A 21,927-nucleotide genomic window follows, 5' to 3' on the forward strand; every position below is an offset into this window, starting at 1 on the left:
ACTCTGAGCCCGAGCCCCTCTCAACCCCTGCGGGTTCTTACCTTCTTTCCCCTTAAGTGGGGTACCTTCGGTCCTTAAACGCTGGGGGAGGGAGCCTCCCCTGCTGGGGCAGGATCTCCCTTACTCTGGTTTTCTGTTCTTCCAAATCTCACAGCACACCTCCAAGATCCAGTCCTCTCTCCTTCCTCCTTCTCCCCTGACTGCCTGAAGCAGGGGGGTTTATTAGGTTGCTAACAGGGCCTTAATTGACTACAGGTGCTCCAATTAACCTGTAACAACCCTCCCTAGTCTACAGGGAACCATGCCTTAGCCTACGGCTTATATACTTCCCCTCTTCCACTGCTCCCTGGCCCTCCTGTATCACAGAGGGTAATTAGCCATTTGGTACAATTTACCACAGGTCATGGTGGATTCTCCATCACAGGCAATTTTAAAGACAAGAGTGAATATTTTTTTTTAAAAGATATGCTCTCAGAATTATTTTGGGGAAGTTCTGTGGCCTGTGTTATACACAAAGTCAGACTAGATGATCACAATGGTCCCTTCTTGATTTATGTATCTGCATTTGGATCGCAAAGAGCTTCCAAATGGCTTTGCTGACCAGCTCAGGAAGGACATTTTATGTGTACAGAATGGTGTAGGAAAAAAAAGGAGTCAAGGATGGTGATGAGGGAGCTAGCTAAACAGAAACTTCAGTCTTCAAGGCTGTCCATCAAGATCTTTGGCCATCATTAAAGTCACTTAGATGAAAAATAAGAAAAACAGTATTTAATTCTCCTTTTTCCATTCTACGTTCTGTCCTATGGCTTCTTAATTTTAATCTCTCTTAGACTATGTCTTCACTAGAAACCCTGCAGCAGCACAGCTGCAGCTGAGCCACTGTAGTGCTTCAGTGTAGACACTCACAACAGCAAAGGGAGAAGTTCCCCCCATCAGCATAGTTAATCCACCTCCCCGAGCGGTGGTAGCTAGGTCAATGGAAGACCTAGTGTTGTCTATACCAGAAGGTAGGTCATCTTGTGGATTATTCACATGCCTGAGCAATGTAGCTGAGTGGACCTAACTTTTTAATGTAGACCTGGCCTCATTCAGTATTATGTTCTTCAACAATACCCTTCCAGTGTCTTGGACACTTGAAGATGCATGTGCTTCCACTTATAGAGGAATCTTGCCCATGCTCACAAGGCCGGAATTTGGCCTTCCCTGTAGGTAATTATAAATTCAAGAGCTCTCTTTATAATCAGATATATTTCCAGCAATGGATGCAGGAAATATAGCTGTACGCTTTTCATTTACCTTAATGGCAGTCATCTAGTTTAATCCTTATGCTGATACTTTCACAAATAGCTCTTGTTTATGTGTATAGTTCCCACTGAAGTTAAGCTTTGCAGAATGGAATCCTATAATTATACTCTTAAGTGATTAAATATTTGTCTGAGAATTGAGTCTTTCCAACACTGGTTCCAACTGAACTGAAAGAAATTAAAATTGGTTCATACTTTGTCACTGGATTTTATAGTACTTTCGTACCCTAGGTGAGAAAAATATTTTCAGACACACTGGAAAATGGTGATGGTGATTTTTATTTCCTACAAGACATTTGTGTAAAAACAAACAAACAAACAAACAAACAAACAAACAAACAAACAAACAAACAAACAAACAAACAAACAAACAAACAAAAACACCCACAAAGAGTGGAACTAAAAACTACTTAAATTAGACGTAGGATTTGTACTGTTGGAACAAACACTAAGCTTTTTTTTTTTTTTTAAGCCTAAAAAAACCCAAAACAAAAGTGCCAAGAACTAAACTCCTCCACTGGTCTCATTCCTACATTAATGACCTGACCATACTTTTCATTTCCTTTAGTAACATGAGAGCTGCAAGCATGTGGATGAATGGCTACATGTACAGCACTTACAGGTGGTTGATGCAGGGTTGAGCCTTGAGCCCAGAGAAGGAGGAGAAGAGAGATTTACAACTAAATGCCACCAATAGAAGCAGGAAGATGCAAATGAAGGGATTATATGGATGAGAAAAAGGACATCCTAGTCCTATCTGTCCCTTATAAAAATTATTCACTATTCTAATGATCCAACACATAACAGCTTACAGTAATATTACTGCAGCGATGAAGTAGTACAGATGATTACATTTCTATTACAGCATAGGATGATCAAGGGTGAGCAGCATACCCTGGATATAACCTTTTGTTGTTGCCCTGGATATAACCTGGATGCAACACTCAAGCAGAATTTCAAACCAGAAAGTATGGTTTTAACTGCTTGACTTCCATTGACTCCAATGGGAATTGGACAGTTAAAACTCAGCATGCTGCTTTGAAAATGTGCCAGTGAAGTCCTCCCTAGGGCAAATTCAGCCCTGTTATAAGCAAGCACAGTGCCATTTTGGCCCATTTATTTCAAGACCATTTTTGCTTAACTACAGTGTTTAACCCCTGGAATATTGGGCATTACATTAGAATGCATTCAGATTTATATTTGAATTTCTTCCTCTGAAGTCTAACAGCAAAACTTCAGACCCAGAACTAGGCATCTTTTAATATATATTTTGATGATTATGTCACCAAATACTACACCGCAACACTAGTTCCCTAGTGTCTCTGATCTGCTGATGTTAAAAATAAAGACTTTTTTTCTATTTTCTTAGGGCTTTTACCTTTCCCAGACACCACATTCATCACAAAAAAACTATTTCAAGTGAGGAAGAAAGACCTTTAGCATACTTTTGATGAATAGTTAACATCATATCAAGCACTGGCAGGCAAGTTCTTTTTCCCTGTTAACTTTTAGATTAATTTTTTCCTCCCACTTTGACTTAGTTCCTTTAATAAATATTAACACATTTTAGCCACTGGCAAGGCTGAGAGGAAAAAAAAATGTTTAGCATTTCTTAACAACTGTTTGCTAGAACTGATAACCCCTCAAAGTCCAATTAAGCAAGCTGTAGACACGTGATAAATAACTGGGGAGACTGAAAGAGTGTGTGTGTGTGTGTGTGTGTGTGTGAGTGAGAGAGAATTTTAAAAATAGAAATATTGCTGCTTCTTTCTGTTATGGAAATTTAATTACATATTTTCTTAATTCTTCCCTGAAAGAAGGTTAATCATACTGGCAAGAGCCCTAAAAAGAGACAAGCAGGAAATTAGTCTTATCCATTTTAAATGCCTGTTATGAAAGAGGTGAAAAAAATGCTATTGATAAAAGTTTTTTTTCTGGGAACCTTTTGGCATCTTCTCAGTGATGCGTCATTTCCACTCCAGCCATTTGAAATGAAACACAATGTTCCAACTTGCTTGCCTGTCTGAAATGAAGTGGTCCATGGGGCAGTGATGTAAAATATACATCAATCCCATTCCTCTTTCCTCCTCCCACTCCTCTGGAAGAGGTGGACAGACAGCATTATTTCCTGAGTTAAGGTGCTTTTTAACTGCTCTTAATACTTAAAGAGAAAATCTGCTCCTAACTTATCATAATACCTGCCATCACTTGATTGTAATATTTTCAACAGAGCCCAATCAGCCATTTCATGGGTTTATTATTATTTGGCCTTACTATGCTGTGGAATGAAGTCTGGCACACAACATATAAAGCAGGAGGCTTTTTTATTATTATTAAATCTGGCTGACATTTATTGAACCATTTTTCAGTTCTACAAAAGAAGAACCACCCAACAAGGGAAGTAGTTTTGTTATTGCAGGTTGTTTTTGCTGTCCTAGAACCAAAAAGTTGCTTCCATTTAAACAGTACGATTCTGTATGCAATGAGCCCATATTGTGGGCTTTGGACATAAAAAGTTTGTAATAGCTAAGATAATGGGCCAGATTCAGAGGCAATCTGTAACATGGTTCAAGTTTCACATCCAAGCCTCATTAAAATCAATGACAGAGTTCCCATTGTCTTAGCTGGGACCAGAATTTCACTCCCAGAGCGTTCAACTTTCATGCACAAGGTCAGGGAGAAGGGATTCAGATGAAAAATAAAGTGGAGGAAGCAAAAACTACTTCAATTTACAATCTCTTACACTTTTCTCTTGTGAAAGACTCCTATAGAATTTAGGTTTCCAAAGGTTTCCAAAGATTTGGGGTTCAAAAATCTACAGAACGTTAGAGAATTATGCTTTTTTCTATAGAATGTTTAAGCCAACCTGTAGAATGCAACATAGGATTCTATAGGTCGGCTTAAAATAATTATAAACGTATACCATTTTCTATTAAGTTCTGTAGGACTTTTCCATAATGGCTGTTATTTGAGTCTCTGAATTTAGCCCAGTGGCACCAGATTCTGCAAGTGATGCACAACCTTCCATTGAGGTTATCATTACTTTTTCCATAGGCTAAACCTACAGAAATGCACTGCTGATAGGCATACATAGAATGCCGGCATTGTCCTTTAAATGAGACATGCCCAAAACTATCAGATGGAAATTTAGATAGCTGGGTATTCCTGATCATCGTGACCACTGCCAAACCAAGGCAGTTACAATGATCACAGTACAGAGCCCAGTGCAGTGAGGCCTGAACGTTATTGGGCCTCTGTGTACTACAGTCATGCAATAAGAATATATTTTAAGACTGTCTTCCCCATTCTCACCCTTGGCCAGAATAGGTCAGGTGCCTTATTTTTTCAAATATGAAATATTTCACTAAAAGAGGTGGCATTTTCCAGTGGTGACAGCAGCAGCACATTATGCTACCATTCTGAGTTCAAAGGAATCGCCTGGCTACAACTCTGCTGGCTCAGGTCAGAGATCAGGTACATAGTGAAGCTAATGGAGATGGGATCCATCTTTGTTACTCCGGCAGTAATCGTGTACAACATGATTCCCCACATATTGTTTATCTCAGAAGTACCCATACAAGTTAAAATGTGAAACCAATCAACTGCGACATGATACAGGTGATCTACACCCTGGACTGGCTCTTTGACCTGGGTGCATGGGAGATTAAAAACTACATGATGTTAAACAGCACAGAATTAGTGTCTAAAAGGTCAGCGAGAGGATCACTTGTTGGAAGTTAGGTACTTTTCTGCAATCAAATCATTATGTGGAAAGGTGCAGATTTCTGAAGTCAAGCCTGGTTTAAACTGGTACAACTCCACTCGAGTTGCAGCAATTTACATCAGGTGGAAACTTGGCCCATGAACTTTTTAGTTTCCTTATTTTAGTACAAGTGTACAATGTGGTTGAGGGACCATGACCACATTCATCAGAATCTGGCCTGAAGTAAGCTAACCCAGTGTAAAGTTGAAGTAGGATTTTCTTTAAGGGAGAAGGGAAGAGCCTCAAACTCCACTTGTGACCGGGCTATAGGTGTCTAGATTACTTGGGAGCGGCTTACATACTATAGAAAGCCCCAACATAGGCAGAATAAAAACCACAGTGAAAATATGCTCAATGAGCAGGACAGAGGGAAAGGGGGTAAATGACCCATATGGAAAACATACAACTGTTCCTCCTGATTAAAGTGGAATACTAGAATTTGGAAGAGGAATTTTAACAGAGATCAAAAATGATACAATTCCCTTGAACATTTACACTCAGCCCAATATGACCAGATTTTTCAAAAAATACTCAGCACCCAACAGCTCCTACCGAGAACAGTTACCCAGAGAGTTACTGGGGGCCAAGCACTTTTGAAAATCTGGCCAGAACTAGATAGGAAGGGAATAGAGTAGTGCAAATAACTGATCTTTCAGTTTGCTGGAAGATCTAGAAAAACAAATAATCCAAAAGTGTTTGTTTCGGGTCAACCTGTTTTGAATGAAAACTGAAGGAAATTAAAAAATGAAAAATCATTCTGAATCAAAAACTCAAAAAGTTTCCTTTGAAAAATGCTGAAATGTAATAGTATTATTTTAAAAAGGTTTTCTCTCCCCCTGCCCAAAACAATGTGATGAAATCAACACAGATTCAGGAAATGTTTTGGATAACCCAAATCGGCACTTTTCACTGAAAAAGTTTGTCCGGCTCTAGAAGGGAACAGGAAGACCTTCCCAAACACAGCTAGCTCATGCTAACGGCCTTATTGCTGCCACTTCTCTGCCTGCTGACTTCATATCCTCTCATGCAGGTGCCATGGGAAAGTCTTGGTAGATGAGGCAGACTTTCTAAATTGGATTCTGATCTCAATTACACTGCTGTAAATCCAGACTAGCTATTGAAAACAATGAAGCTATTCTCAGTTTACATAAGTGTGAGCAAGGCCTGTGTGATCTGGCCCTGATGCTCCACATGCCATGTGGTAGGAAAGTTATTGGTTCATCACCAATCCAGTGTTCAAGAAGTGTCAAAAGTCACTGTTTTAATTTTTGCTTTATGGCACAAGGGAGCTTGAAATGGCATCCAAAAAAAACCTAGAAATTCTTTGGAAAAAAAAATCCTGCACACTCGCACTGCCATGTCATGGCTTCTTGTAAGTGTGACTGATTTGGCAGAAACAGAGCCAAAGCAAGCAGTGTGTGTGATTTCCTGTAAATTGGGAACAATAAAAATATATTTGCTATTAAAAGCAAACAATAAAGTTGGACAGACATGGTCAGACAAGAAAATGGAGGATGATGGAACACATTTGTTTCTTACATACTGTTGAGAAAAGACTGAAATAATTATTCTCCTGTGAAAAATGGTAGGCTAGATTACCTGTCGCTGACCACAAACATTGTCCCTAATTGACCTAAACTAAACCAAAATATGCCCAGTTTAAACTGAAATCAGAACATCCATATGGACTTTTACATTGTTTTTTAAACAGATTTAATTCAATCTGTTTAAAAAACAAAACAAACACACTTTAGTTAAATGGTGGAATTCTGGGTTTATAAAAGCCCTGAATGATAAGATTGATGTGTATTGTGCTCATGCCTTCTTGCAGCCTCGTGTCTGAATTTAGCACAGCATCTCAGATCACACCACATAATTCATGGAAATAATCTTAATTATCTGCAGTACCGTAGCATTCAGAGGCCCCGCTCAGGATCATTTGTACAAACACATTAAAAGACAGAACTTACCCTAAAGAGATTACAGTTCAAATTAAGACAGGAAGCAACAAATGAGGCTTAATGTTGTGAGAATTGGGGGACAGGAGGACAAGAGTAACAGTGATAAGAATGTGTTGTTATACATGATAACCAGAAGGTTTCAAGTAAAATTTTGATTTAGATAAATAACCCAGAGAATTTAGTGATGTCAGTTATCCCGGCTGGCTACCTCTCAAACTATTGTTTGTTGCAATTTATCACGGGTAATAGCATCCAGTGGTTAGGATGCTAGCCTGGGATTTGGGAGACGGGGAGTTGATTCTCAGCTCTGCCACAGATTTCCGGTGTGACACAAGTTACTTTGTGTCCCAGTTCCTCTGGGAAGTGAGAATAATAGCACTTTCCTACCTTGCAAGGCTGTTGTAAAGATAAATACACTAAAGACTATGAGGCACTAGACACGATTGTAATGGGGGGGGGGGTCATAGAGAGAAATGGGGTGAAGAGTGATTTGAAGGACAGAATAGTGGCTTTACAAATTAATTTGGGGATGGCTTTCTATGGGAGTAGCATGGCGGTACAAAGGCTTTCACAAAAAATAATTTTGTGGGTCCCCTCATAGCTAGGATTTTTATCTGCAGATCAGTAGATCTGTGCTTAAATTTGCTTATGCTTGGAGGAGTCCAAGTAGGATACTCAGTGCAGGGACCTCCTGGGAAGTTTCCCTGGAACCCTGCAGTCCAAGACTGCATGAATACCAAATGTGTAATTTACACACAGAAAGAATCAAATCTGCAAGATTTAAATTTAACCTCTACATCCCATCATTTGGGAGATGGGTGTTTTTGTAACCAACATCTACCTGTTTCAACCTCCCTCCCTTTACCTTTGTTCTTCATTCCAATATTCCTCCCCTTCTCCATGCCACACATTAGATAAAGAGCAAACATAATATCCATTTACCAGAAAAGTTGTTAATGGTTATTGAATCAAAGAAGATCTTTAACAAAAATTAACATGCCTCTGGCCCTTTAATATTATCCTATATCAAAGTCAAGCACATCATGTTGTAAAAGATTTTGTACACAATTGCCCATAATCTAAAGCTACCATGCCAGAAATTGAATTAACAAGCCTTTCATTGAGATCAGCTATCCAGTTGCAATTCAGTTCTCAAATGTCCAATTCAAATTCAGTGGAGTAAGCTGAAGCAAGGGAACAATAAGAGGCACCGAACTGAGGCAACAAAGCAGGTGATGCACTTATGAATTGTAATATTTCAGGTTTCTCTGGGCAGAGCATCATTCATATGGATAATCCATAACCCACTGATCAGAAAAATTGGGGAACAGCATGAGAAGAATGTCTGCTTAGTCATCCAGACTGAGAGCCAGAGTGATATTTTGGATTTAGCTGAAAATCACTCCTGTAGGATTTCTGGCACTTGTCACAAAAATGTGTTTAAAAATCAAGATGAGTTCAAGCTGCGAAGCATAGATCTGGCCTTCCCCAAAGTTCATTTGACTCAAAGGGTTTAGTTTAAACACATCTCTAAACTGAAATAGTTGAATGTAACCCATCTAGATTTGCTCTATTTGCTACTTTGGTTCTGCTTCTGTCAGACTCAAGAATATAGGCCAAAAGTTTGAAACTTGGGTGCCCAAAGCTTGGTACTTGGGGCTTGTCTATACACACACACAAACATGCAAACACTTGTCTGGGTTATAGAGGAGCAAAACTAAGCAAATTAAGCCCGAGAAGAGTGTCAACACACAAAATTGCACTGAGCAACAAAAGCAGGTTTAAAAAAAAAAATCAGTTAATTGAGAGCACAGGTGTTTGTGGATACTATCTCCCCCAAAGTCCAAACCATGCAGAGCATACAGCTATGCATGGTTTCAACTCAAGACCATGAAGTCTTCCCCGACTAGCTGAAATGCAAGCCAGGTTTGCCCAATTTTGCCCATGTTTGTTGAAAGTGTCACAAATCTTGACGATTTTGTAACAAAGCTTTGCTCAGCCCCGTTACATAACCCTTGTCTTCCATGACTACACTTAAAACGCTACAGTGGCATAGCTGCACTGCAGTAGCACTGGAGTGTAGACAGGTTCTCCCATTGTTGTACGTAAGCCACCTCCCTAAGAGGCAGTACCTAAGTCAATAGAAGAATTCTTCTGTCATTCTTCTAGTGCTGTGTACCCTGGGGGTTAGGTCAGCTTACTACATCTCTCAGGGGTGTGGATTTTTCCTGAGAGATGTAGCTACGCCAATGTAACTTTTCAGTGCTGGATATTTGCATTTTCCTCCAGATCTGTTGCTTACCAGAACACTAAGAAGTTTGGACTATTAAGAAAAGGCTCATTCATTTGAAGTTTTTTGGTAAGAGTTGGATAGTTCTCTTTTTCTCTCTCTCTCTTTTTTTTGAGGGGGAGGGGAGGAGAACAAAAATGGAGAAGTGCAGTGCAAAGTCAGCACAAGAGACAGCAGGACAAAGTAACAGGCGATAATTATGGGTATGGCTCTCACATCTTTGCACTGTACATTTTTAAAAATGCTGCTGCTGAGATCCTGTGTTTTGGGAACCTCAAAGATCTCTTTACATTGTGCGTAAAGCTGAGCTTTCACTTCAATTTCTAAATAAATTAATGGCACTGCAGAAAAAAATCCAAACATTTTTCTTTTAATAAAGTATTATTGTGTTACTTTCCTGACTTTCTTCTCTTCTTTTTCACACAGATCATGCTTTGGCAAAAGCGTTCTATAAGTAAACTCTGAAAAACTATGGAACATATAGTAGAAAATTTGAAGAGCTACCTAATATTTCTAAAGAATTCAGATTGAAAGAACATCTTCAACAAAGGATAAGGTGAAGTGACTGGTATAAATACTGACAAATTCTTACCAAGATGTTGTCTAAACCAAGCTTTATTCTGAAGAATTTCCTATCATTAACACCAGTGCAGCTCCACCAATGGCAGCACTAATGTAGACAAGGCACCGACAGCATTTTTACCATCTTGAGTAAACCAAGCAGGTTTAGAATGCACCATGGTTAGGATTCCGTCTACAGCAGTGCTCCCTCCTTTGCTATAGGCAGTGAAGATGTAGTGGTGTTAGCAATGGTAGGTATTTCTCCCTCCTCCCCCATAACAATTCCTAGTGAAGAGACAGCCTCAAGTTATCAATTCCTGTTCTACAAATACCACACAGATTTCTATTTTCAACAGGTTGTCTGTCATTGACTGTATATCACACCAACTCTTAAAGGACGTATCCTCGGTTGAGCAGAGATTGATTTCCGCTTCAGCCTCAGTGTACATCCTGTACATGTTCCCAAATGGTGCGAGAGGCTCACCTCCTTGTAAGACATATTGGAAGTATGGCTTGACTTAACTGTCAAGCTCACTCAGTGCCCACTACAGGAGATTGTTATGTCACTCATCTTTTCATTCTGGAAGTGGGTTTCAGTTATTTGACGCACGCGCAAAATTATTTTTAACAGCATCCAAAAGCATGCTGGCAGTTTCCTTGTCTTCATTGCCTAGAGCTGTATCAGCTGCCTCCTCTCTAGGACAGAGAAAGCAACACTGACTTTTTTCCCCAGTTGAAAAAAAATTGTTAAAGTGGGATCTCGCCCCCCCTTTCCCTGCCACACACACTTTGAATCATTTTTACCTCCTCTCCTTCCCACCTCCACTTCCCCCCCATCAGAAAAAAGGGAGAAATAATTGAGAGAGATTTTTTTCTTATCAAAACTAAACAAAAAAATTAAGGAGTTAATTTAAAAAGATTTCAGCATCACTATTAAAGCATCCATTATTTAAGCATCATCACTAGCACTATTCCAACATCAACAGGACGAGTACCACTTTCAATGAAGACCAGAAGGGACCATCATCATAATAGTCTGACCTCTGCTCATTGCAAGCCGCAGAACCAAGAGTGAGCAAAAAGATCAGAATACATTTGAAATTGACGAGAAAATTAAGAGAGAGAGGCCAGATATTGAAAATCTTTCTAGTTTAGAGATTTGATATTTAGAAGTGGAACAAGTGATAGTTTACCTGCTGCTGCACAACAATACTTTGGATTCACCATTCACATCAGTCTTTGACTACACAGCTATCTGTTCCATTACCAGCTGTTGAGCACTCTCTGACCAACAGCCACAGACGTGGTATAAAAGCCTTATTAGAATAGGTTGTGGAGCACATCCATCAGGCTGGTATCTGAGAGCAGTTCCTTTGCACTTCCTGTTACTGGATCCATCACACTTCATCTGGGTGAGGAAACAAATACAACCCAGTTCTTCTTATGTAATTGCAGATTGTTCAGTTGTGTCTTTATTCACTCCACCAGGGACCAATTGCTAACACAACCTATCAATGAGTGGAGAGGAAACCCTCTTATCTGAGCCATGCTGTCAGTACATTTCAGAAAACAGCAGCCTTACTGAAAAGGAGAACAACTTATCCTCTCTTTTAAACCACTGTATTATTCAGCTCATGCAGCTTCGCTGCGTAAAACTAACTCAATATTTTTTTTCCACCCTAACGTGCATTTATGCCCAAAAGTTTGGCTACAACTCAGATCAGGATCTGATCATTTGGGTGCTTATCCTTAATGAAGTAACTCTCTGAACCTGAGCTTAACCCATTACCAGTAAATTGCAATTCGAGAGCATAAGAGTGTGCTGGTAAATCATGCTTGAAAGATAATTATACTTATAAATTATATCAGTTTTTGTCAAGGACAAGGACAGTTTAGAAACTCACACTATATTGTCCATGCTAGCTTTGAGAATTCCATTCATATGTGGAAATAAATTAGATGCACTAAAATCATGTGTATGCTCTATTGTTACCTATGTGGGCTCAACCAGAGATCTTGCCAGGCGAGACATACAAGACTGGCACCACCATTCTACTTTCTTTTATTGCAGAGCCAAAATAAATTTTGTGCTGTTGATTCCTGCAGCCAAAATAAGCGTACAGCTAGGCTAAAATTGTCCAATGGCTCCAGTTTGCTGAGCACAACTTGGGTTAAGAGAGGTTTGTAGTATCCCAAAGGCACTGCTCTCAAAGCTCTTGGGTGAATGACTTACTCAAGCATGTCTCTGCAGAGGGCATAAAAGAACATAAGAGGTAGCATCACAGGGTGGGGTTCCCTCACCGTGGATTCTTACCGCAAACAGTCCTCACATATATCAGTGGCAAGCTCAACACCAAGTGCTTTACCCCAAACCTTTACCTACTACCATGGCACAGAGCGGGGAGGAGAAGAGATCTGGTTTCTCTGAGGTCTTGGGCTTCTCTGGCCTACCCTTCCTCCCTGCTTTCTCCTCCTTCCTCTCTGAACTGTTTCCAGCTGACAAGCGGAATCACCCAGTCAGCTAGTTAAATCACTTATTATTTATTACCCCATGGGGGAACACTTCCAAAGTGCACAGGGTGGAAAGTCAGGCTGTTCTCACGCAGTCACTGGTAGCAATTCAAATGACAATAAGAAAGCAACACAGACTAATGGTCTGGAGGACATGCAACCTGTACAGCAACATGTGCTGCCCATTGTTTGTGGTGCTCACTACTGCAGTGAAAACAGGGTGTAAAAGCAAGAACGGAGATGTTGCAGTGTTTTAATGATGTTTTCACTGATCTTTTTACATCCATAGCACTATCTTAGAGGCAATAGCTACTTCACGGACAGAATGCAACACACACACACGTTATTTTAAAGATTACATATATTGAGCAGAGTATGTTCTTATAGTGCTTGGTTTCATTTCTTGTGAATATTCTTGACCATCTGTCAACGCAGTTTTGAACAGCTGGATTCATGGATCAAACGGCATCACTTTCAGAAGTGCTTATTCTCTGAAGGCAGACTGGGGAGAGTCTCAAACTAAACTCACTTTTCAGCAAACTGTTTTGATTCGCTAGAAGCATTTTGCTTAATTGCTCTGCCCCGTGCATATTCTCACCCATTCCAGACAGATTAAAAAAGATGGACCCACCTATGCTCTAAGGAGCCAAAGAATAATGGGCTTTTTGGTACTTTCCATTTGCGGAGGGAGTGGCAAAGGTGAATCAGATCAACACCAAGGAGATGCAAGATTGATGTTTCCCTCTCCAGGTTAGATGGGTGGTTGCTAAATTTTCTCTTTCCATTCCAACCCATTACCTAATTCCAATTTAGATAATTACATTCCGCCTACCAAATGCTCTCCCTGCAGTTAAAATTGGATATGGTATTCTTCCCTCCTCATTCCTAAGTTATTTTGAAGTGTAAGTGTTGCTGTATACTGTTAAATAGTTTCCACAGTCCAGCCTATAATATGGGGGTGGAACATTTTAGTTATGGGTGAAGTGAACACATGAAAGACTATAGGATTGGGATCCTCTAGGTGAAAAGAGTGACAGTGTCATCAAATCTCTTGGAGACCAGTCAGAGCCCCCGCTCAGGCTTCTCTACAAATGTGGCTCCTCCTTTCGATTGCAATTACAGGGCAGCTGAAGTCAAGTGTGTTTCCTGTATGATGGGCATGTCAGGATGTAGCCATATCCCATTTAAAGAGTGATTGTCCTTTCCCTGGAGCTGCTATTGGGACAAAAGATGTTCTATCATTAGTTTTGTATTAAATTAAATCTGCAATGCCCTTTCTATTTTGGTTAAGTTCCCACCACAGTTATAAGTTGCTGGACAAATTATATCAAGTGTCTATTTTACACAATACATGGAGACTCACGTGTTTGTTCAGTTCTTCGGCTTGCATAAGCAGCTTTCTAACAGCAGCCTTTAGCATTACACCAGCTATCACCGCTTGATCAAAAAGACCTGGGCCTGATCTGACACATGTCTAGCTAGGATAGTGGAGTTCTTAGATGTAGGCTAAAGGGAGAAGTAGTACATTTTTTCTTCCCCTCTTGTTGCTGTGCTGCATTCAGAAAGGGATAATTCATGGTCTGTCACCCTTCTGTAGCACTGGCAGAAAATCACTCCCCTATTATGACCCTCAGGGTCCAGACGCCCCAGGGAGAAAAGAGGGAGTCTGAACACCCCAAATAAGCAATTGAATCATCTAATTGTATACAGTATTACCGTTCCATAAAAGTATTGAGGTATGATATAAAAACTGGTGATACTCGGATCATGATTATCATTGTGCATAAAGAGTTATGTATGTGTGCTGGAAGTATGTTCTTAAAATATGTTTTTGGAGCATATCTGATAAACAGGTTTGTCTAGACAAAGGAAGGTAGATTTGCTAATTTGCCAGGGTAAGCCAGAGACAAAGAAAGTACATTTACGTATAAGAGAAACAAAGCAAGCTAACAAGATACAGCTTGGCGAACACACCAAAGTCTGTAGCCCCTGGCTCTGGAAGCATAGACAATGGACTTTGGGTGATATAAGGGGAGCAAAAAGCCATTTTAGTAATCCATCACTTAGGGGCCACAGAGTACAGCACCTACAGAGCACAGCACCTACAGAGCCTGTGAGAGTTTGGATGCTGTATTGAAATGCTCTCTCTGTAACTGACATTGCAGACTCTGCTGTGAAACAACGTGTTGGGTAAATTCTGAAAAGTGTAGGGGGGAACACAGCAGTTGTGACCTCTCACTCACTGCACAGCTGTAACTTGTGGGTCTTAGTTCCCCCACCCCGCCCCCAGTGATTAGATTATATATAGAGGTTTATGAGTCTGCTACTGTCACTGGCCTAAGAGTCTGGGGCTCCTAACTGAAGCATTAGAGACTCATGATTTTTTTTAATGTAGAGTTCCTGGGTGCAGCCTCTGCAGGGGACTCCTCCAAAGGTGGTGTGAACAGTGAGTCACAAGCAGTGACCCATACAGGAATTTGAACTACTATGGACAGCTGAAGCTTGAGGTGTTTTGCTGGCTGGGACTGGGGGGTGCCCAATATGTAACCCACATAAATCCAATGTCAGCATTTGTCTCCTCTAGTGGCTAGAACCTGTGTAGAAAGGGGCCACCAGTGCTTGAACTGTGGCCCTGCCCCCTACTCCGCCTCTTCCCTGGGGGCCCCACCCCATGCTCCTGCTCTTCCCCCAGAGGCCCCACCCCTGGCCAGGCCGGAAGCTGGAGCTGGGCCGGGTAAGAGCCACCCAGCAAGTCCCTGAAACCTCCACTTGCCCTGGGCAGGGGAGCCCCAAGAGCAACTTCAAACCTGTGTCCCCATCCCCCTGGGCAGCTCTTACCACAGCCCGGCTCCAGCTTCCGGTCTGGCAGGGGCGGGGCCTCCGAGAGAAGAGAGGAGCAGGGGGTGGGACCACAGAGGGCGGTGGGCCATATGCCCTCCCTCCCACTTCTACTGAGGTATAGATCCTGTCCGGAGGTCCCTGGTTCATTCACTGCAGACAATCTGACCAGGGGCATTGTTACACTGTTATATTAAGGTTAGTGTAATGGGAGAGTAGAGACCTGGCCTTTCCATGTATATGCCTGGGGACCAGAAAATGGAGGAAGCAAGTGATTGCTGGAAAGGGAAATTAGAGAAAGGAAAACTTACTGCAGTACAACTGAGCAGGATCTGTTCCACTGTGTCCAGTGCATTCTTGTAGAGACAGATACTTGGAGATCTTCATCTTTGTCAAATTCTGGGGCTTTTACCCTGGGCAAGTAGTAGTGTGGGTGGGGATAGGTGTTAATCCACTGGGGTTTCCCTGCACAGGTTCGAATCCTGCCGACTACCGCATTGTGACGTTCTGCTCAGGACACCCAGACCTGTAAGCCACTGTGCTACCACGCTGCCTCAGCAAGAGTGAGCTTTGCTGGAGATTAGACTGTGTGTCAGCTCCCTGCCACTGCAGCCTGTCTGCTTCACCTGGAGACTGTTACCTGCAAGACAAGGTTAAGACTAGCAATCAGTGAACCCGAGTTCCCCAGAGACGTCTCCCTGCAGTGTCCAGGCCCTCTCACTGGACACTCAAGAAATTAAGTTTCCTGCCTCCAAAGAGACAGTGTACACATCAGCCTGTTAGGTTGGCTGAAGACTCTCACTTACTTCAGTATAACAGCACTGAGATGGTTTATGGTAAAACTAAGAAAAGGTTTATTAACAAAGAGCAGAGATATAAGTGATACTAAGCAAGAATAAAAACAGTACGGTACAAAGAAAACAACCTTAATTTTAGCAAGATATAATCTTTGCCTAAACTGTTTTCTTACTTACATCAAGTTACCAGCATCCAAACTCTTCCAGGCTCTGTGGGTGCTGTAGCCTACGTCCCCTAAATGATGGATTATTAATGATTGCTGATCATTTTAACAGGTGGAAGAGGCTAGGAGCGAAACCTACTGGGAATTGCTGCAGGGAAGGAAATGCTGAAGGAAGAAATAAGCAAGACAAAAAACAGGGAAGGAGGGAAAACAGAAGAAGAACAGGAAAGTGGGAGAACTAAAGGGCAGAAGGAGACGTGGTCCTGAGAAACATACTCTCCCAGTGAGGGATGCAGAGTTGACTGTTGGGCCCTTAGTGTTAAGTCCCTAAAGGCCATATTCTACTCTTGATCTTTGTGCAAACCTGCCATTGACAGATGTGGGTAGCCTGTTGAGGACTGAGCAGAGGATACACTCCTCATTTTATACCTGGCCCACGGAACACATCCAGCATTCTCTATTGACTGAGTCTGACCTCCCTGCTCTAGCCCGCTGGGACAAGACTGCAAATAAGATAGCAATTGCCAAACTGTGATGAGATTTTGGATAATATTGTTTTAAAAGGATTCCAAATCAAACTCAAGAGTTAATGTATCATAAGTGGAAAACATATATGTATGCTATTTAATTAAGCAGGGCAGCGTGCTTGGCAATGGAGTGGTGGTTGTTCACCGTCTATGGATAGCACTTGAGATCATATTACCTCTCTGCTGATGACTGGTGGTTAACGTGAACAATTTTTTTTTTTTTAATTTGGCACAGCACTATTTAGGTTATCTGGGACTTGGCCAAGCCCAGAGGCTGCACTCGTCTTTCTTCAGTTATGCAAACATTTCAAAGTACGTGCGTGCACACACATACGCCCATTTCTCATGAGGAGAGAGAAATGCTGCAGACAAAGGGCCTGATCTTGACATCAGTAAGAATTTTGGCTGATGAAAGGGAGCAGGATCTGGCCCAAACAGAAATTAAATGGAGATTTTTACAAAAGGAGACTGAGAGGAAGTTTTGTCCAGCGGTTATGGCTCTAGCCTATTCTGCCAATGAATCCCTGAGGTGATTGGGCTAGTCACTTATTCTCTTTATGCCTCAGTTTCCCATCTGCAAAATGGGAATAATAGCATTTCCCCACCTCCCACAGGTGTTGAGAGACTGAATGCTTTAAAGACTGAGGTGCTCAGACACTGCAGTAATGGGGTGGCCATATAAGTATGACAGTTTGTGGTGGGAAGAGACTGATAGACCAGCTGGTCAGAGTCACTACTTAACACCACCAAAAAACAGGTTCAGAATTTCATAGTAGCACTTTTTAAAAAAAGTATCTATTAAATGTACCACACAACACTTCACTTTTCCTGCTGTCAGACATGCTAATTAATTTATTTTTATTATTTGGGAAGGGGAGGGAGTAATAATAGGGCAGAAACCTTTATCCCTCCCACCTAAACAGGCTTTCACAAGTGATCCTTGAACTTACAACTGTGTCAGCTCTCTCCCACCTAAAATAAGTAAATAAAATCAAGCCCTATTCTTAGTTACCTAAAAGAAATAAAGATATTTACTGGCACTCAGAGTACAGCATATGTTAGACGACAGTCAACTAACAACAGATGGCTGCTTACTTTTTCCACTGAAGTCTGCTGTAATAGTTACATAGTAATTCATAAGTAGTCATCTGTGAAGAAGATCCACAGATTACCCAACATCAAGACCCATGGGACTTTCAGGATTTCCAAGGCTTATGCCTCACTTCTGACTTACAGATGCTCATTTTAAACTCACTGGCAAAGGTCCCTTTGAGTTGAACGAGTGCAGGATCAGGTTCTTAACCTTCTATGTATGGTGTCAGGCCTGTGTTAACAAGCTGCCATATGATATTTTTAAAAACACAGTATGTAAACAAAACACAATGCTGAGTTTAATTAGCTTTTTTTGGTCGTTTTCATGAGACCCATAAAGACAGGAGGGGAGGTCTTCTTGGGACCTAGCGCCAGGGCTCTCCATTTTGATCCCTGCACAACTTAATCCTGGTTTGGCAGGCACGAAGCACTGAATACTTGTCCTTCATGATTGGTAGAGAAATGTAGCAGTACAGGTGGAAAGCAATAAAAGCAAGTAGGAGCCACAGCAGAGACCTGTGGTCTTTTGGCCACTCAGAGACCTTTCTACAGTTTTAACTTCCTTTGCCTGTGTTGATTGGCTGTTTGTGCCTGTCAAGGCTAATTCCCCACTCTGGCACTTTGACTGCATCAGGTGGGGACCCGCAAGGATTCTAAAAATTAATACTGGCCACTCCAGGCTTGTATTAAACTCTGAAGGTTACAGTTTTTCTCTGACCTTGGATTGGTAGATGCTGCCACCATCCAAGTGCAGAACCCCTGTGAGAGCCCAGGAAGGTGCACTTGGGAATTCCTTTGTGTAGGGTACCCTCAAGCCCCTTCACTCCCCATCAAGGGAAGAGCTGAAATAGAAAAAGAAAAGGAAATCAGCTGTTGCCACCAGTTAATTAAATGACATGCACAAACCTCTTAAGACACAAAAATCCAATTCTGTTCTAAAAAAAAAGGTAAATTTTATTAATAAAAAAAAATACACCTGGGAACTAGGCTATTGCTAGATTTAAAAAGAGCAACTACGAGGATTAGGCATCAAGAATAGCTTTCTTGAGGTCCAGTTTAAAGATTACAAGCAAAACAAAAGCACCTGGGGTTAGCGCAGAGGAATCCGCAAGCCATAAAGAAATAGAAGGGATAAACCTAATTGCGTCTTCCTAGACATTTTCTGACCTACTTACATACCTGAGGTTTTAAATGAATAGTTTCTAGATATGATACTAATGATTTTTCATACCTGGCCCAAACTTCTCACAGAATAACTCTGCCCTGTTTGCCTCTCCCCAGGAGAGCAGACAGACAAAAGGGAAGTCTTTGTTAAATTTTAAAAAGTTCTAGCCTTCCCACTGGTTCTTTTGGCCAGGTGTCCACTCACTTCCTTTTACCTATGCATTGCAGAGAGACTTTTTAACCCTTTACTGGTAGAGCAATTAGAGAACAGCTACTAAGAGAGATTTTATAGCTACTGGCTAGCTGGGTGTCCATAAAAGGAAGCCCCTCGTTTATCACAGCGCCAAACCTCCCCCGCGCTCAGAATCCCTTCACCTTCATTACACACCTGCCCATTTTACCCTCTTTTCCTCAGCTCCTTTCCAATCGCTTTTCTTTCCAGTTAGCTGATCCCCTCCTAAGTAAAACCACCCCAAAAGTAAATAAATCATGGAGCTAGCATGAGGTTTGCAGCTATCACATTCTTCACGTCACTTGTATGTTCTATTCCTTCCCACACTCCCTGTCTGCCTTGCCTGTTCAGATTGTCAGCGTTTTGGGGCAGGGACTGTCCGTTACTCAGTGTTTGTGCAGTGCCTAGCACAATAAGGCCCCATTTTTGGTTGGCCTTGAGGCACTACCGTAATAAACAAGATGCATAATAATAAATCAGCAGATACAGAAACCATTGAGAACATTTGGCTAATGAGACAGAAGTGGCAGAACTTTCCAAAATATCTTACAAGTGCTCATGTACTTAAACGGTTATAGCACAGCAGACGTTGCAACCTTGGAGCGATTTATTCCTCTAACACCTAAAGAACGAACTCACAATAAGTGTCCTAACAGGTGTTAATCTCTTTCAAAACTGGGTGCATGTGTGGCGTTTTGCCATCATTGCCCCTCACACAGTGTTATATGCTACAGAAGATTTTTTTTTTGGGGGGGGGGGGGGGGGGAGAGGAAATCACAAATCAGTTAAGTGGATTAAATAATACAACCCCTAGGGACTTGAAAGGAATACTCAAAGCCAGGACCAGCCTTAAGCACCAGCAAAGCCTCTTTCAATATCATGGCTCAACTCACACTCAATAGCTCACACTGGCCTGATTTCCCACTGAATCACCTGGGCCAGAGCTGAGGCAACAATTTCTAACGAGATTCCCTTGGTCTCTGGCAACGGGATTGGATAGGTAGGCAATTTGACCAGGCTTCTGGTGTCTTAAGTGTCTGCAAATGACAAAGCTGGCCATCTCAATGGTACAGTACAAGATACCATGTGACTGAGGTGGACAGTCATCCAGCTCAAACATTGAGCTGCAAATATCAGCTACTCAGAGAAAATAAGAAAGTAAAGCAGTTTGTCAGTAATCTACAAAGGCTGAAGCTTGCTTACACAACACATTCAGACTAGGATGTTCAAAGGAGCCTTAGGGCATTTAGTCCCAACTCCAATTAAAGATCAGTGTGAGCTGGGGGCTTGATTTAGGCTGCTTTGCAAACCCTGACTCAGCCAATTTCAATTCATGAACAAGTTTTTAACAGTCTCCAATAAAAATGAAGTAAATCTGGTTTTGACCATTGCAAATTATTTGTCCAGCTCTAATTATTAATCTCTTTTCATGTTATTGTATCTTTTCAAAACATTCACCTGTAGCACTCAAAGTTTTCATGGCTTTCTACCTTCAGATGAATGACAGGGTGTATAGATAGTACTGAGATTTCTCCCCTCTGCTTTCTGCTAATCACTACAACATTTCACCTTTTCAACCCTTCCCCAGAGTGGTGTAGCATACAGATCAGATACAGTTGTAAGAGAATACTAATGTAACTTAATGACAGAAAAACCCTAATATTGTTTAGTTTAATCTTTGTTCCCCCAGTTCATAATGGTAGGAGCTCTTACCTGAATAGGGCAGGAGAGAACAGACCTCATTCTCTCTCCAACTAGATAGAAAAGGTGAACTAACTACTTCCAGATGCACCTTAGGGTCCAACCAGCTGAAGGCAATTTAAAGATTCACAGGTGCCACAATAACCAGTCAGTGGAAAAGGAGGCAGTAGGTTACTTCAGGCAGTTATTTTTAAGAAATAAGGTTCCATTTTAAAACAAGTCACTGAGTGCATCTCAAGGAGGATATTGTGAGGCTTAATTCACTACTAATATGAGTACAGGCCTTGGAAAGAAGGGCCTGTTTTGGTTCTGTTTGCACAGTAACTAGCACAAATGAAGTTCTGGTCCAGGAGTAGGGAATTTAGGTGCTAGTGCAATATAAATAATATATATGTAAAGTTAAACACATTTATAAATGTCCTTAAGCTATTAAATAATTATGTATTGTATAAGTAACTTAGTCTGAGTCTTAGGCTGTCTGTTATAGGGATATTAAACGAACCTGTGAAATGAAAAGAAAAATCTGTTTGTGTAGACTGCATTTTTATTCCTGCAGGACACTTCAGTTCCCTATATTTGATCTTCTCCACATTCTGTAAATCCTTGAATTTTGAGTTTCATAATTTGCCAGTTACTTGCCTGCTAATACTGACCATGTCACCTAGAGGTTTCTTAGGAAAGGTAAGTATTGTAATTTAAAGTCTGGGAAAAAATGAGGAGGAAAAAGGCTTTGAATTATCTCACATAAATTCCTGTTATTCACACAAAAAATGTCTTATACCAGTTCCCCCATCCTGCATTGGCTCCTCTGTTCCTAATTCCATGGATGAAATGCATCTACCTCTGGTTACGTCTGTTGAAGAGTTGCTTTCAGAACTCAATCACCCATTGAAATAAATACAATTCTTGCATGAAATACACCTGAAGTGTCCCATCATAAAAGACACAATTATTTATCCTGTATGAATGCAAAGGAACAGCAGGGCATTATATTTGCACTATGTCGGATAAAATCACCAAGA

The 21,927-nt window shown here is 41.2% G+C and overlaps 1 long non-coding RNA gene across 4 annotated transcripts; it reads right to left on the minus strand.

Annotated features, from left to right (window-relative positions):
• Positions 1 to 7,815: 7,815 nt before the first annotated feature.
• Positions 7,816 to 21,066, minus strand: LOC135981420 (uncharacterized). Of its 4 annotated transcripts, XR_010598417.1 has the most exons (5): positions 20,918 to 21,066; positions 18,527 to 18,650; positions 15,540 to 15,868; positions 11,073 to 11,287; positions 7,826 to 10,575 (listed from the first exon to the last, which is right to left on the minus strand). It is a non-coding gene; the product is annotated as an uncharacterized LOC135981420 (long non-coding RNA). The 4 variants fall into 4 exon arrangements; XR_010598419.1 differs by lacking the exon at positions 20,918 to 21,066 and adding an exon at positions 20,663 to 20,837 and having other exon boundaries at positions 7,816 to 11,287; XR_010598418.1 differs by lacking the exon at positions 20,918 to 21,066 and adding an exon at positions 19,040 to 19,170 and having other exon boundaries at positions 7,816 to 11,287.
• Positions 21,067 to 21,927: the final 861 nt, after the last annotated feature.

This window comes from Chrysemys picta, chromosome 2 (assembly GCF_011386835.1).
Source record: "Chrysemys picta bellii isolate R12L10 chromosome 2, ASM1138683v2, whole genome shotgun sequence".
Lineage (NCBI taxonomy): Eukaryota > Metazoa > Chordata > Testudines > Emydidae > Chrysemys > Chrysemys picta.